We start from the raw sequence: 18411 nt of genomic DNA, 5'->3' as shown, positions 1-18411 counted from the left end.
CTTTGGCTTCATTTTTGCCGATTTGTGTTCATGGCTGCTTCTTTCCTTGTGTTATACAATTTTGTAATCATGAGTGCACGTTCAAAAAACTTTATGGGAATTTTTGAGTCCTAAGTTAAAGACATGTTATTCCAGAGAGATTTATATTTGCTTCTGCCAAGCATTTTGGGACACTGCCAACCAAGGGTCACTTTATAATAAATTCTATGTAAGGTATCTCAAACACAATAGTAGTATAAACTTGGGCTTCAGATCTCTGAGGTGGCCAGCACAGGGAAGAGTTTTTTCTTCCACTCTGAGTAGAGATCAAAGCAGGGATATTTTAGTTCACTGTTTCACCAAGAGTGTCATGTGGTGGGTCTAAGCTTTTTACCTCTGATATCTATGCTGACATGGTCTTAGTTTTTGCTTCTTGGCCCCAATTTAATAACAAAACTAAAGCTCTGAGTTATGGGCAAATGGCAGGTGACTTTAGGAAAATGGGTGATTTTCACCATTAGCTTACTTCTGTGAATTTTTACTTTTGCATTATTTTTAGCGTCGTACAAATTTATTTGTTTCCAGGTCAGCAATGCATTTAAAAATAAATATTAAATATTTTACTGAGCATTTTTAGGTAGACAAGGGCTTTAGGATTTCTAGTCTGCTGTAATGCTTGAAATAAAAGTCCCCTTTGAGCATGGAGTACTTTTTCACAGTGAGTGTATTCATTTCAAGAATGATACTGATTTCTGTGATTCAGATGGGCTAGGAAAAGCCTACCAATGCAGAGACAGAGGAAACTGAGTCAGGCTTCATAGACAGTCTCTGTTTTTATGCTTTCTGAGATTTTACTTTAGGGGCCAGACACCAAGGAAGAATGGAAAAAAGCAAACAAAAACTTCCTTGAACAAAAATCAAAATCTTTTTCTTCCTGCAGTAGTCTCCAATGAATTGCCTAAAAGGAAGATCTTATCCTTCTTCCTTCCACTCATTTTAGGGAAACATATGTTAAATACTTAGCATCTTTGATTATTTTAAGCTCTTTAAATGAGCTTAAGTTGGCAAAGTTGAAATAATAGAGTATGTGGTAGCATGGTGGTTTCCTATAAAACCCCATAAATAGGTATTCTAATCTGAGATCTTCCGTATATCCTGGAAAATCTTTCTAAATGAGGACTGTGAGCACCCTTCAAGTCCTCAGACTTCATCAGCTCTTATTTTTACCTGTTGGAGGTCATTTCAGTCCATGGACTCATGGCTAGGGCCTATTATGACAGAACCATCCTGATTCCTAATGAAGCTATCTTGAGTTTCACTTTGGGGAGTCCAGGCTGCTGGAACGGAGACCACTCCCTTTTCTGGAATGCTCCCTATGGGCATATCAGCTCCAGCATGTAGCCTGCGGCAGCCAAACATGTAACTTGCTGAAAATTTGGTAATACTTTCCTTGACCTGTTGGCTTTAAAGTTTGCTTTGATGCCCTTTGCCTTTTATTCCTTCATCTGTTCCAGAAGTTCCACCACATAGCCTGACTTCACTTTTGTTCTTTGTTCTGTCATTCTCTATCTCTGAAACAGAAATAACCATCTTTCCTGTGACCTGCCTCCAAGAGATAATGTGAAACAATGCTTTGAACACATCAGAAGAAGCTGTGCTAAATAATTTCAAAAGTAAAGAGATTAGTCATTTTTTTCTTAAAATTCTTATGGATTGTCATAAAACATACCGATATAGCCTAACAACCTCTGTTCTGTAAAGCCCAAAAACATGAGGTATGTAAGAACTTGATATCAAACTTCAATTCCAATGTCACTTCCTCCAGGAAAATTTTCTGACCCCTCTCACTCTCTAAATCTAATACCTGCTGTTTAAAAGTATAAATGTTGGCATTTATAAAACTCTTACTATAAGCCAGACACAGTGTCAATGCTTAATATGCAAAGCCATGTTTCCATTCATTTCCTATTAAATATAAATATTTAAAGTATATCCTCTGTGCCAAGTTTTGTGGTGAAATGAGTTTATGGTGATGAAAAAGATATGATCCTTACCCTCCTTGAGCTACAGTCTAGGGAGGAAGATAAATATTGTATATATAAAGAAGAAGATAGAACTAAAATTATGACAAGTACTGTGTAAGAAAACAACAGGCAGGTAGGAAAGAAAACAGAAACGTGAATAGAACTGATATACACTTTGAGATCAGGAGAAAAATGCTTGAGCTGTGTCCTGTAAAAAGATATTTAGGCTGAAATCTCAGAGATGAGTCACCACTAGTTGGGGGGAGTTGCGCTATTAGAACATTTCAGCAAAGGAGTCAGCATGTTCTAAGGCCCAAAGTAGGGAAAACTTGGTATATTCCAGGACGTTGAGAAAGTGTGGCTGGTATGCAGCAAGTAAAGGAGAGGCTGGGAAAGATGAGATTGATGAGAGGGCCACAGACTGGAATCTAGCATGATTGCAAGGAGTTTTTATTTTATTCTAAGTGATTTCATATTAAGTATGTGTCATTAAATCAAAACAACTTTTGAGATGAACACTACTGTTGTCTTCACTTTACAGATAAGGAAACTGAGACTCTGAGAGACAACATAATTTGAGCTAGTGAGGGGTATAGGTAGTATTGGAAACTAGACTTCAAATACCCATGTTTGAGCTCTTAAAAAAATTACACTGAACCACCTCTCTATACTGCCAGAGGATCTTGTGCAAATCACCATTATAACATGTATCGCCATTGTATTTCAGTACTTACATCACATAATAGCACTATGTTTTAACTGATTATTTATCGTTATCTTCCTGCGAACTGAAAACTCCTTGAAAACAGGAATCAGATCTTATTTGACACACTGCCTTGAACATAGTAGGGCCATGCTCTTATTGCATGAATGAACACTCAGGTATGTAAAGTAGGACAGACATTGAGCTAATCCAATCCATGTCTCTAAGGCTGATCCTTTAAAAAAATATTTAGGTGAACAAAGAAGATAAAGTCAGGCAAGACTTTTTAGCCAATCTGTTATGAATATCTGTAAAATATTAAATATAATTTGACCTGTTCTTTGTTTTCTTTAGGGAGGTCACGGAGAACGCTTTTCTTATTCTCATGAATAGAGTTTTAAAAAGTGATATGGTTTCAGGGCACTTTAATATGAAACCAACACGTTTTAAAGTGAATTTTTTGTGTTATTCTTTCAAGGTACTTTTTCACCCCATGGAAGGAGTCTGCCCATAATGGTTTCAACCAATACTAGAAAATAAAAACTCAAATTGTACCTTATAAAGCTAGGTTTTTCTAGCACTATTAATAGCTGATTAAGTAAACATATTATAACCATATTGCCATTTACTGGAGCCATACTAAATGCTCTCTAGATAATTCTGCATTCATTTATTTTATTAATAAATTTAATTAAATTTTTATTGCGTGATTATTATGTGCCAGGCACTCTTAGTCTCAATCATAGCTAACAAGCAGTTGACACACTCAGAAGATTTCATGCTATTCTTGAATAAAGGATTTTATTAAGCTGCAGGAATTAATCAATATGATATTCATTCATCAAGTCATGAAGACCTATGACAAAATGAGCTCAGAGTATCCCTGAATGGAAAAATTCCAGAAAGATTCTGCCACAAGTAACTTTCTATGTTCCTCAGCCAATATCTCAGGAGATTCTCTTCCAAAACTTCAAACTTGGCTCTGTGCTGCTTTCTTCCTTTCCTCCCCGGTGGCCCTGAGTAGGGGATGTTGAAAAAAGCCTAAGCTCAGAGAGGCAGTGAGGGCAGAAAATTTATTTTATTACATGTCATGAAATGTAAATATATACATTCATTACTCCTGTTAACTTGGAGCAACTTATTACGAGGTATTATATTTTCCTTCTATTTCTCACCTCATTCCTGTCCCCAGAATGAACTGGAGAACTGGAGATATATTCTCTCATTCTCTCTCATTCTCTCTCATTCTCTCTCTCTCTCTCTCTCTCTCTCACACACACACACACACACACACACACACACACACACACTCCTTCTATCAGTGAGCTGGCCAGGTCACCTCTTTGCAGTTTCTCCCTGTGTGGACCTCAAGGTTAAGTCTCACTACCCTTCAAAGAGCTTCCTAACTTCTTGAGCTGGAGTACCTTTCAGACTCTCCAAAACTCCTCCTTATAGATATGGCTCCCTTTCCTACATAATTTCTCTCTACTAAGGCATGTCTTTACACACCAATTTCTTTGATTTCCTTTGATCACATTTCTAGCTGATTTGCCTCTGGTCTGCTGTTGTATTCCTTTCTGAATCCTGCTTTGGTGACTCCAACACACAACAAACTATTTTGTTTGTTTGACAATTTTTTTTTCTGAGGCCTTGCTCTAAATCCCAGCCACCGATTCTGAGATAATGTAAAAATCATATTTACATGCCTGACCTCTACATGTACTAAGACCCCACATCTACATGTAATAAATAGTCATGCTTTCTTTATAAAAAAAATATACATACACAGTCTGTATATACAGTAACCTCCTCAATAGATTGGAGAGAGTTGTAAGTCTTCATCTGAACTTGAAAAACACATGACAGAAACTGCCAATTATCTGCTCATTTCATACACTTAGGGGTAGAATGTGCCCAAATAAAAATTACCTTTCCCAGCCTTTCCTATAGAGGGAAATATTGCTAATATGAAAACAGGAGCACTTACATGTCTTTCGGCAACACTTCCAGAAGAACATGTTTTGCTCTCCTGCTCCTTCCTATCTCCCTTCCTGCTATTCAAGCACCTGAAGCACAGATGGTGTGACTGAGCAGCCATCCTGTGACCTTGAGAGTGTCAATCTTCTACTAAGATTTTGGCAGGGCAGAAGAACAGGAAGAGTGTGAGTCCCTGGAGCTTCATGAGGCAACCACAAGGGCTCTGAACTGGCTACCACAGGACATTTATTTAAGCCAATGTAGTCAAAGCTTAAATGAAATTCCCAATGTGTGTGTGTGTGTGTGTGTGTGTGTGTGTGTGTGTGTGTGTGTGATTCCTAATTGATACGTGTATGGGTACGTGTCTCTTTACATGCAAACAAATATATTTATTGTTATATGGTCTGAGCACTTTACATACTTTTTAAGGATTACATGAAAAAACATAATACTTGGCACAGAATATGACACAGAGCAAGGAGTCCATAAACATTAACTACTATTTCCTTTCATCTTCTCAACACCCACAGGAGGCATGTAGCATCATTCTCATGTTACAGATGAGGAAATGGAGTCTTAAAGGGGGTAAGTTCTAAGACTTGATTCATGCAATCAGCAAGCAGCAGAGTCAGGATCTGAACCCAAGTCTACCTAATTCTAGAACTCAAAGTCCTAAAGGCAAGGTAAACTGCCTCATTCAGCACAGCATGGAATCCCAGTGAAGAGAAGCCAAGCAGTCATCCTGTGTGCTGAGGAGGAGGCTTCTGTAACAAGGAGTCAGAGGAGAGAACATGAGTTGAGCCTGAAGGTCCCCATGGCAAAGTCCCAGGTCTGCCACTTGCTGGCTTTGTCATCTTGGACAAGTCATCTCTGCTCCCTAGGCCACATTTCTTTCATCTTTACAGAGATTGACTTGCTTCTATCTATGGTTCTTTCCAAATCTAGAATGTCATCAACTAATGATTCTCTAGAGTCAGTTTATCGAAATAGTACTGCAAAACAAAACCTGACTTTGAGGTGTGAATAATATATTTTGGTCTGTGAAGTCCTTTTTTCTAGATGCTTTTTGATTCCCCTTTTGTCTTCTGATAACATAGGCATTTTATCAGTCTCCGATAAGCTTTTAGAAAGAATTGCCTGTATTCGTGTATAGTAGGAATAAGCAATGTGGGGATCAAAGGAAATGAGCAGACAGGCAAGAGGTAGAAAGGGCTTCACGTTTAGGAGATGGGGTAAAAACAGAGAAACAGCATGTTGCCACAGAGGTACACAGTGTTGCTGTGTCTTGAGTTCTGCCTTAGTGTCCTCTTGGTTACTTTTGTACTCTTGCAGGCAGTTGCCAAAAGATGAACCCTCAACTGCAGTAAGGCAGATAGAATTTTGAATTAGAGAGGCCTGGGTCTCAATTTCAACCCTGCCATTGCTAGCTCAGTGACCTTAGACTTTACCCATCCATTTGCTGTGTGACTTTAAATGAGTTATTCGACTTCCATTGCTCATTTACAACCTGAGGTTAGCAACAGTCTTCACTTCTAACGATTGTTGTCTAGTGTGTGTAGAAGCTTAGAACAGTGGACTCTACACAAAAGTTGAGTTATATGAGCATAAATCCTATTTGGGTGTTAAGCAAATCTACAAATTCAAAGTTTAAAGAGTATATTATGGCTGTCGTATTTTATGTGGCCAGAGGAGTCTTTGCTAGCATTTCATAAATGCCCCTTGCTACATTAGCTAAAACTTCTGAGACAGGCATCAGAAGCTTCATGATTTGTAGAGTCTAGTCTGGTAGCAGTTTTGTGGTTTTCTTTTTAATGATTATTTTGGTAGTAGCTTGTTGTTTGCTTAGTTCTGAAAAGCAAACTCCACTCAAAGACTCACTGTTATACCATTCAAATTTATTTTAACGTAATTTGTAGAAAGACATAAGTTGGGAATTTGTCAAAGAAACTTGCAGAGTCTAGGCAGGGGCACTTCACTTGGAAAGTGTTAGCCAAGAGCCAGATAAGCCAGCTGGCCTCAAGCTCAAATTATAACATTTTCTTCTCTTATCTAGCTTTGAAATATCTAAATATTTGGATTAAATACATCAGGATTACCATAAGCACAAAATACTGATCCATCATGCTAAATAGTGAGAATTGTTGCCATCTCTGTATGTCCCATATCACATAATTTAATGTAATTAAAGGTAAATTTTTAGAAACTGGACCTTTTAGGAAGGAATCTACAGGGTGCTTTCACCTAGGCTATTTCTTCTCATGGGCTACTGGGCAGCTGTTAGTTTCAAATAAACTCAATACTAGATTTGCAACAGATGTTCCTAAAACAGAACAAATAAGAGAATTACTGAATTTCTTACAAAGCCAGATTAAACCTGAAAAAATAATTGAGATCTAGCAAGACAGTCATTAACATGAGGAATGAAATTAAGCATGTTACAAAGAATAATGCAAATGTTTCTCAACTAAGAGGCAAGAGGAAGAGCTCTTTAGTCAGTTTTGTTTTTCCTTATTCATCCATTCAACAGACACTTATTACTGAGTTTCATTTGGTGCTATTCCAATTTGTTGCCATCTTCTTAAATTATATACATGGGAATGTTAAAACTACAGCTTGTCTGCACTAATGCATTTTATTAAGTAAAATTTCACCATGCCATGGAATCATCATTGCAGAAGTTCATAGATTCACAGCCACAGTTTCTTTAAGGTTTTCTCGTTTCCAAGTAGTGGATTTTTTTTTTTTTTTTTTTTTTTTTTTTTTTTTTTGTATAGTGTTTCAACATTAATAGCAAAATCTCAAAACAGTGAAATAGCAAAATTCACTAATAGCAATTCACAAATAGCAATTCACTAAGCAAAATGCACAAAATAGTGAAATAGCAAAATCTCAAAAAAATAGACACTAGGTATCTAAGAGTAGAAGAAACTGAGATTTCTCTTTTACTTTATCCAACTGTATTTAAATTTCTTATTTACTTGTCTATAACCTCCACCAGACTGTAAACCTCCATAGCCCAGTGACTTTGTTTGCCCTTTCAATATTTTCATCTCAGTTCTTAATATAGCAGCTGGCATTGAAGAAATATGTAAAAGAAGAAGAAATATTTGCTGAAAATTATAGAGGAACACCGGCAGATATAAAGGCAGACAATAACTCATTTTCTTCTCTGCTCATTTGCCAGTGATAGACACCAGTTGTATATAAATGATGTAAAGGGCTCTAAGGGTTATAGTTTAATTAATTTAATTTAGTTAACTCCATATCTAGTGTAGTTCCCAATTTTTTTGACATAAATGCAAAAAAGACACACCCATTCTTACCTACCACTTGCCTCTAAAACAAAAACCTAAACTATTAACTCACTAAACAAACATATAAAAAGGCCCAGATGTAACTAATCACCTATTGCTAATTTAAAACAAAACTGAAATTTGTCTTCTTTTTATCACTTTTCAGCCTTTTGGCTAAGATTAAGTGTGTCTTCTTTTAAATATTTCAGTGGATGGCTATGTGGCCATGGAGTTAGTCATCTCTAGTGATTCAGTGAGATGCATCATGAAGATTTAGAATATGAGGCTGATGCGTGGATCCTTCACTTTCTGCTTGGCTGACCTTAGGCAAGTTATATAAACAGTATAAAACAGAGATAATTATAGTCCCTACCTCATAGGATTGTTGTGAGCATTAAATGGTTTAAATACATAAAATGCATAAAACACTGCCTGGCAGATAGTAAGCACTAATATGTATTTGTTATCATTACCAGTCTCATCATCATTACTTCTGTATCTTAACTCACCCTTCCGGCTGTTTAGATCAAACCCCAATTCTGTCTGGAGCCCTAACAACAGTATATCAACCCACGTTCCACCATGAAACTCTCTTCCATGAAGCCAGGTTTATCAGATAAGACTGCATGCATAAAAAGACAAAAAAAAAAAACAGTCTGACTTTCTATTACTCTTTCAGGAGAGGACCAGGTCACATCTCTTATTTCCAAAAGAACCACTAAAATATCCTAGCTACTGGAAGTTGCTTTAGGGAGTGAAATGGGGGCTGAAAGTGGAAATGATGTTACAGAAAGTATAGACGACAATCTAATAGCATTCTATGTGTTTTCTAATAATATCAATGAACTGATTGCAATACCTGGTTTATTCATTGCAAAAAAAAAAGAGTGTTTCATGGCTAGAGCATGAGATAGCGCTGAAAAGAATGAGATAAAGTCATATTCATTTATTCCATTTCCTCTGAGTTTCTAGAGCAAACTTCAAATTTGAAAAGTATGGTAAACTAAATATTTTCAATAGCCCCTGAACAATAAGATCCTATTGCTGAATCAAATATAAAATTTTATTTTAAGTGCATTGCTGGGAATATATGAAAACAAGAAAAATCAAGCTCCTACCTTTCCCATGCCCAAAATACGGAGAAAACAAACCGAAAAAGTAAGGATACCCTGAGACACAATGCCTTTCCTAGAAAGGAGAGATGAGAGTCTTTATTCTGGGCCAGTACCTTTCAAATTAAAACTTAATTAGAAAATTCACAGATTATGAAAGACATCTCAGAATTAATAAAAATAAGAATCACTAGAATGCTTTCGCTTGTTTTATCTCTGCAAGTCTCTCAATATTTATTGCATCATCCAATACTCTGAAAATTGAGAGTATGTGTTGGGTAGATTCACTGTTTGTACAAAGCTTAATAGAATGCTAAAGGAACAAAGATGGTTCCTGCAGGTGTGGTTGATGACATATCACCAAGAAAATGTAGAGGTTAAGAACTCAAAATTCTTGGGAGCTTCTTTCTGCCAAGGAATGTGGGTGCAGTATTTGGAACTGCCAAGTTATGCAGCTGAGAGGTCTAAGGTTGACTTCTAGTTCAGTGTGATAATAACCTCATAAGAAAATCCCAAGTTTTATCTATGAGACTCAGAAACGCTTATGGATAACCAAACGCAAGCCACTTAAGGCTTCCCTTTACCTCTTAACAAGGTGAGCTTTCATACAATTTGCATACCTCTATTTGCACAATGTAAACAGCTTCACAAAATCTATTGCTTATTTTCATTCTATTTTTATTATACTTAATATGCTGTCCAGGTAAGGTGGCTCATGCCTGTAATCCCAGCACTCTGGGAGGCTGAGGTGGGTGGATCATTTGAGGTCGGGAGTTCAAGACCAACCTGGCCAACATGGTGAAACCCCATCTCGACTAAAAGTACAAAAATTAGCTGGGTGTGGTGGCACATGCCTGTAATCCCAGCTACTTGGAAGGCTGAAGCAAGAGAATCACTTGAACCCGGGAGGCGGAGGTTGCAAGTAGCCAAGATGGCACCACTGCACTCCAGCCTGGGTGACAGAGTGAGACTCTGTCTCAATAAATAAATAAATAAATAAATAAATAAATAAAATATATAGTTATATATCTATATGCTGGATTTGATTATTGATTAATTATGGATTTGATTGTTGTCTCACAATGTATTATGTAAAGGTAGCACCATTCCTTATTTCTCTTTGTACATATTTGGATCTACTGATCTTACTGATTTGCACATAAAAGGTATTCAAAAAGAGTTATTGAACTAGAAGACATTAAGATGTTCTTTCTGAAATAACAGTTTGAGTCAAGGTGTATCTTTAATCCAGAAATTTTCTTTCCTGTCTATCCACAGTTATCTCTTACTTTCTTAGTCACAGCACTTGATTGCATTGTGACAGTAAACACATTAAACTATATCTAAAGACAGAAAGTAAAATATGAAGTGCTGATAAAATTTCAAGAGTTTAGCGAGGCACAATGAACTCAATTCAAGAGAGAGGCTGAGCAAGTTAAAGACTTTGTTGGGAGCAAAGTGTTCATTCATATACCAAACTCCAGCCAAGGTAATTACCTGTTTTGGACAGGCACTCTATTCCCCGGAGGCTGCTTCACTCACCCTGACTTGACTCAACTTTGGATAAGTTCCAGTATAAATATTCCCACAAAAAATCAGGCAGAGGGAAACATCTCAGTTTCTTTTAGAATAAAGGGGTCTGACTCTGTTTTACATCTCTTTATTTTTGCTGATCAGCGCCCAGCACACTGACCTCTGCGTTACTCATCAGCATTACTGCATTACTCAGGTGCAACTGAAAGGAGACCACACTACTACTTCCATACCACCTTTCCCTGCCAAGATTTACTTCTTTTTTTACTTGGAAGTCTCAAATGTTCTTATTTAATGTGTTGATGACATCACACTTAAGGGTGGTATGGCTGGCAGGACATTAAATAAATTACGCTTTATAAGGTGCCTAATGTGCTAATACTGGGAGGGCTAAGTTGAGCCCCCTGCCCTCAAAGTTCCTACCTGGATGTCAAAAATGAACCAAGAACCTTAGAGAAAATTCCTTCCTGTTAACTTATTAAGCATATTTCACCATTGTTCTTCAGACAAAGAGAAAAATATTAGGTCACATGGTATTTATTGTGCATAAGACCACACACAAAAGTACACACATAATCTTACTTTCTAGAAGATGAGCCGAAGAAGAGAGGTTTTCGTTTGTGAATTTAAGGAGATGAGATTGATGTCTTCTATATCGAATCAGAAAGTTTAAAGTGACAATGCTGCATGTCTTAGTCCATTTAGACCGCCGTGACAAAATACCTTAGACTGGATGGTTATAAACAACAAAAATCCATTTCTCATAGTTCTGGAAAGTCTAAGATCAAGGCACAGCCAGATGAGGAGAGGGCCTCCTCTGGTTCAAAGATGGCACCATCTAGCTGTGTCCTCCCATGGTGGTGGAAGGGGCAAGGCAACTCTCTGGGGCCTGTTTCATAAGGGCACAAATCTCATTCACAAGGGTTCTGTCCTCATGACCTAATCACCTCCCAAACACCCCACGTCCTAATGCCATCACACCGATAATCAATCAGGTTTTAACATATTAATTTGGGGAGGACACAAACATTTAGACCATAGCATTGAATTAACTATAGATGTGTTAAGTAATTATAATAACTTGGTACAAACAACTTCAGTTTAACATCACTAGTGATTCCGTGTGGATATTATGTACCTTCTTACATCATGTGATAAGGAGGACATTTCACCTCTGTGGCATTCTTTCCAAAACCCCATAGCGCCATTCTAATCATGAGAAAAATATCAGAAACTTCTATATTGGGGGACATTACACCAGATAGTTGGCCAGTATGCCTCAAGGTCATCAAAAACAAGGAGAAACTAGGAAACAGTCACAAACCAAAAGAGACTGGAGAGACATAGCAACCAAATGTACTGTGGTATGCTGAAATGGATCCTAGAAATAAGAGACAACATTGATAGAAACACTGGTAAAATTCACATAGAATCAGATTAGTATTTTTAAAAACTCAGGATGGCCTTTAGTGGGGACTGTTTCAAAACAATTAGAAATAAAGAAGCATACATATAATAAGTTTTGAGGGCAGAAACATAGTATTCTTTTTTGGAATCTACTTAAGTGATCAATTCTAGCTATCATGAGAAACTTGGATCTTACCTACTCATTCATTCATCCATTCATTCACTTACTAAAATAAATAGTACCTGCCATGAGCCAGGCCCTCCCTTGGGTGCTAGGTAGAGTCATTAAACAAGACAAACCAGGTCCCTGCCCTCATCTATAATATGTCTCCTTTTTGGAGCCAATTTGTCTTCCTTTATCAGCAGTAGAAACAGAAATACTGTTTGTTATGCTTGGGCTGCCATACAAAATACCACAGACTGGTGACTTAAACAGTAGAAATGTATTTTCTCACAGTTCTGGAAGCTGGGAAATCCAAAGATCAAAGTTCCGGCCAATTCAGTTGCTGGTGAGGGCTCTCTTCCTGGCTTGCAGACAGCTGCCTTCTCACTATGTCCTTACATGGCTTTTCCTCAGTGCATACACACAGAGGCAGCAAGGGAGTGAGTTCTGTGGTGTCTCTTCTTATAAGGAAACTAATCCTATCGGATCAGCGCCCCACACTATGACTTTATTTAATTACTTCTTTACTCTAAATACAGCCACACTGGGGGAAAGAGCTTCAACATATGAATTGGGGAGGATACATACATTCAGTCCACAACCAATTAAAAAATATATATGATGAACTGTTGAACAATCCAAACCTCAGGCTGAGTAAGACTTGAGTAACTCAAAAAGCAGAAGGCAGGAAATTTTAGATCCCTTCTTCTTTCTGTTTCTTTTTTTTTTTTTTTTTTTTTAATATACCCTGGAGAGTGTTGAGAAGTACAGCAAAGTCTGCCTTTCACACAATTTATGGAAACTTCTGTTTCTGCTATAAGCTAGAGCCAGATAGCACAAAATTGCATAAAAATAGGAGACAAGTCACCTGAGCATTTTTTTATGCTCAACAATAATATAAAGTTGGAATTGTCTAATTTGAGGTTTGCTTTAATTACCTCACTTTAAACTACACACATATTCCATTTCGCAAAATTTAATTCTATTTCTAATGCTGCTTTCATTCACTGAGAGGAGAGAGAAGGAACGTAAATCTGGGTAGGGCAAATGCAACATAGATTTGGCTTATTAAAAACTTGGGACATGTCCAAATCCAGGAAAAATGAAAAGGAAAACAAAAATCAACATGAGAAAATTGAAATGCAGAGCTTACCTCTGAATCTAGAACATTCCCAGGCTGACACTGACATTATTGCCAGAAAGTCTGATCTTGAAGATATGCAAAAGTTTTTACAATGGCTGTGACAGTGACCAGCATTCACATTGTATTTGCTCTAAGGTGCTCTTGTATTTCCTGAGAAATACTTTTAATTTGATAATTAATTTAATGTGATATAGAATTTTGATGTGAATTAGTGCTGTAATCATAATAGTATTTACTAGACCTTTTAAAATATATAAAAGCACTGTTTATTTGCAGTAGGATTGCCATTTACCTCATTCTTATACATCGCTCTCCTTCTCCCTATTAAACAGGCGGGCACTGTTCCCAGACAGCAAATTGTGGCAGCTATCTTTTTTTTCCAGTAGCATCTGGTGTTTTGGCAGAAAACTCATTGGGATAATCTTAAATATGGTTAGTTTTCTTTCTCAAATCTTTTTTTTCCTTCAAACACTGAAAGAAGCTGAATTTTCATTATTTTCAGAACTGAGTAGAGAAGCGCTCAGGAAGCAATTTTTAAGGTAATATATCCTTAAACTCAGGAAAGAAAGTCATTCTGGGGACTAGCTAAATTAGATTTTTTAAATTCCTTTAAAAATATATAATTTTTCCAGGAGCACAAGAACGTGAATTCTACCTTGCTCATTCTCTCTGTCCCACTCTCTAATTTTCTGTGAGAACCGAAAGCGGAAACAAAATCAATTTGCTTTGACTTTTCCAGAATAGAACTAAGAATTCCTTCTTTTTTCCCTAAAATAATTCCAACTCCCAACCTCAAAATAAGCTCCAGGTGTCTTAGGGGTTCACATAAGTAATGCAGTAAACAAGGCTCAATGAAGGAGCAAACAAAGACCTCTTACTTGGGGGAGGGGGAAAAAAACTGCACGAAAGCCGGATTTTGCAGAGCTTCTTGGAGTTTGGTCTTTAAAATAAGCACAGAATGCTTTCATAGAATAGAATTGCATGACCAAAATTGTGTTCTCAAAAGATTAATCTGATTGCAGTGTGGGAAAAGATTGGAAGGGAACAGACTTAGGGCAGCAACCAATTCAAACCAATCCAAAGGTCATAGAGGCGATTCAGAAGGCCGAGGCAAGGGAGTCACAGAGGCAGTGGAAGATGGGAGAACAAGTGATACATACATATATATATATATACACACACACACATATATATATATATATATTTTTTTTTAATAGAAGGAGATGTTTCTGAGGCCAGGCCTGCTCCTGCAGCTGCCTGGGTTGACCCTTCTCCTGTGGACACCGTATGCAGAAGGCACAGTCAAAATGGCCTCTACCCAGCCTCTCTCACGGGGAACGTCACACTGCCCTGAGAATGTTGCCTTCTACTCTACTCCTCTAAATAGTTCTTTTGTTTTTCTGTTAATGTTTTTAGAAAATAATGGTTTCCCTAATCCACTTTATTCTTACAGTTTTAACTTAATTTTTATTTTTCTTCTGTTGCCTTTTTAGTTCTGACTTCCTGTTCCAAATCCTTAATCGCAAGGATTGGTCTGTTTTCTGCTTTTCATCTCACAGGCTTTAGCCTTTCAGCCTAAACCATTATAGCTTTTACTGATGTTTTAACCTTTTATCTCATTGGCTTACGATATTTTATCTTTTATTTTAAAATCTCATTTGTTTTGTATTTTTAACTCTTAACCTTTTATCTTCATGCAGATTTTAAATTTCTTATTTTAACTTTCATGTTATTCCCTTTTAGCTTAACTTTTCCCCTCTTTTTAATTTTTAACCTCCACTTAACCAACTTCCCTTTTTACTTTTCCTCATTTTTTTAAAATTGTATATTGTTTCCTGGCTTTAGCATATATTTATAAAGAACTTCAAGTTCATTATAAAAATGCTCAAGTCCTCAAACGTCACTAATTATGGTAGCATGGGAAGGACCAAAACCACCATAATTAGGGACAACTGAGCACTTCTGCCTCATCCTCCTTTTCATCCTCTAGCCAGCTTCCCACACCTCCATCTATACAAAAAATGCCTTTCTGGTGCCCCTAATGGATTTTCTAGCCTTTGTAAGACTGGATATTAAAAAATCAAAATAAACACATAGCTTAATTAATAAATGGAAAACTGTATTTTCAAATCTTTGACCACTGACATATACAACCTGTAAATTTGGGGCAAGTTAGTTGCCTAATGTTCCTGAGATTTGCCTTATGAGGAGGCAGGTGATTTTGAAACTCTGCACAGGAGAAAGCAAAGTAGATGGCCCTTGGTCATGCTATGTGCACCACTTACAAATCTCATCTTCTTCTAATATACTTCTTTCCAGGTTTATCGTCTTCTTCTCAGCAGATTCTTAAAGTACCCTTCTTCCTCTATTCTAAAAGATGAGGATAACCTGCCCAAAGTGGAAGTTATCACAAATAGAACTTCTAAAAACATAATGTAATGTGCTCGTACCAGCTACCTTTTTTTTCATGATCTACATTGGAAAACTTCAGGACAGTAAGAGGCGCATTTCTCCTACATATAATGGGTGTAAGCTTCTCTCAAAAAGCTTCAGGGGCACAGCTGAGATTGGTTTCTCTAAGCTTTTTCCTACCTTCTTAGGGAAGGACGGAGTCTCCAATGGCTACATCGTAAGAGCTTCACCTCTACTTCATGCACTGTCATCTCACGGAACTCCTGCTGGGTCCCCATCTAAGATTCTGCTAAGAGCCACTCTCTTCTGATAACAAATCCTGACCCATTGTTTTACAAGTGGATTACCTGTAACCCCTTTCCTGCCTCTCAGGAGGTAGCATGGCCTTCAACTCTTTCTACTTGCTGGGTAAGACAAGAGTCACTCTCCTCACAATTTCACTTGAGAATAGTCCTTATTTTGCTGAGTACCATGTCTCAACCTACCACAGTGACCTGGTAGAAAACAAGCAAACAAAAAACCCAACCGACTCAACTGCTGCAGGAACTGGCTAAACATGCTCTACCTCAAACAGGATACTTTTCAGTGAGTACAACCTTAAAGTTTCATGTACATAATTTCTGAAGAAGCTACTGAAGCAGATATGTCCCTGCCAAAACAAGAGAGGACACCACGAAAGGACTACACAGAATCCAATAAACAGGGAACCCAACCTAGGAGAATAGTGGGAGGAACCCTAGAATGGAGGCCCAGGGGAGATTTAATGGCAACCCCTGGGCAGCAGGCCTGGAGAGCAAAAGGCACAGATCAGAGCAGAAGAGGGCTCCAGGAGGGGCATCTTCCAAAAGGAGAAGCTGATGGGATTCCTGATATAGTGGATATATTAAGAGAATACTAACACTTCTGATAAAGATTTTGGGGAACAATTAGTGATGAGTACATAGATAAAGAAGCAGGTATCAGAGAAGATAAGTATAATGTCCAGAAAGGACAAAACCTTTTTACGAAAAAAGTAAAACTTTCCATAGAATCCTATATGCCTCATCTGTGAGTTATATTTGCATGATCCTAATAATGTGAATTCATAATACTGAATATCGATTAATCAAAAATAATTCTATATCTATACCATAGCAGTAATTCAATGGATAATATCAATAAATGGTGATGTAAGCATGTTATTTAGAAACATGGAAGAAAACACCTAAAGTAACAGTTAAAACAGTTTAAAATACTTGTCTCAGTGGAATAAGAATCAAGTACGTGATGCAGAGAGGGAAAGAAGACTGCTATATTTTGTTCAAAATAAGGGAATTGTATTAGCTCATTTTCATACTGCTGATAAAGACATACCAGAGACTGGGAAGAAAAAGAGATTTAATTGAACTTACAGTTCCACATGGCTGGCAAGGCCTTAAAATCATGGCAAGAGGCGAAAGGCACTTCTTACATGGGGGCAGCAAGAGAAAATGAGGCAGATGCAAAAGCAGAAACCCATGATAAAACCATCAGATCTTGTGAGACTTATTCACTACCACGAGAACAGTATGGGGGAAACTGCCACCATGATTCAAATTATCTCCCACCAGTTCCCTCCCAGAACATATGGGAATTATGGGAGTACAATTTAAGCTGAGATTTGGGTGGGGACACAGAGCCAAACCATATCATTCCGCCCATGGCCCCTCCAAATCTCACGTCCTCACATTTCAAAACCAATCATGCATTCCCAACAGTTCCCCAAAGTCTTAACTCATTTCAGCAGTAACCCAAAAGTCCACAATCCAAAGTCTCATCTGCGATAAGTCTCTTCCACATATGATCCTGTAAAATCAAGAGCAAGCTAGTTACTTCCTAGATACAATGGGGGTATAGGTATTGGATAAATACAGCCATTCCAAATGGGAGAAATTGGCCAAAACAAAGAGGTTACAGGGCCCATGCAAGTCCAAAATCCAGTGGGGCCGTCAAATTTTAAAGCTCCAAAATGATCTCCTTTGACTCCAAGTCACATATCCAGGTCACGCTGATGCAAGAGGTGGGTTCCCATGGTCTTGGGCAGCTACACCCCTTTGGCTTTGTAGGGTACAGCCTCCCTCTCAGCTGCTTTCAAGGGCTGGCATTGAGTGTCTGTGGCTTTTACAGGGGAATGGTGCCAGCTGTTGGTGGATCTACCATTCTGGGGCCTGGAGGACAGTGACCTTCTTCTCACAGCTCCACTAGGCACTGCCCCAGTAGGGACTCTGTGGAGGGGGGGCTCCAACACCACATATACCTTCCACACTGCCCAAGCAGAGGTTCTCCATGAGTGTCCCACCTCTGCAGCAAACTTCTGCCTGGGCATCCAGGTGTTTCCATTTGTCTTCTGAAATCTAGGCAGAGGTTCCCACACCCCAATTCTTGACTTCTTTGCACTCACAGGCTCAATACCATGTGGAAGCTGCCAAGGCTTGGAGCTTGCACCCTCTGAAACCACGGCCTGAGCTCTGCATTGGCCCCTTTGACTCATGGTTGAAGCAGCTGGGACACAGGGCACTAAGTCCCTAGGCGGCACACAGCACAGGGACCTGGGGCCCAGCCCTTTAAACCATTTTCTCCTAGGTCTCTGAACCTGTTATCTGAACCTGTTATAGGAGGGGTTGCTGTGAAGACCTCTGACATGCC

The sequence above is a fragment of the Chlorocebus sabaeus genome, chromosome 11 (assembly GCF_047675955.1).
Source record: "Chlorocebus sabaeus isolate Y175 chromosome 11, mChlSab1.0.hap1, whole genome shotgun sequence".
NCBI lineage: Eukaryota > Metazoa > Chordata > Mammalia > Primates > Cercopithecidae > Chlorocebus > Chlorocebus sabaeus.
Note: the sequence above shows the minus strand (reverse complement) of the source record.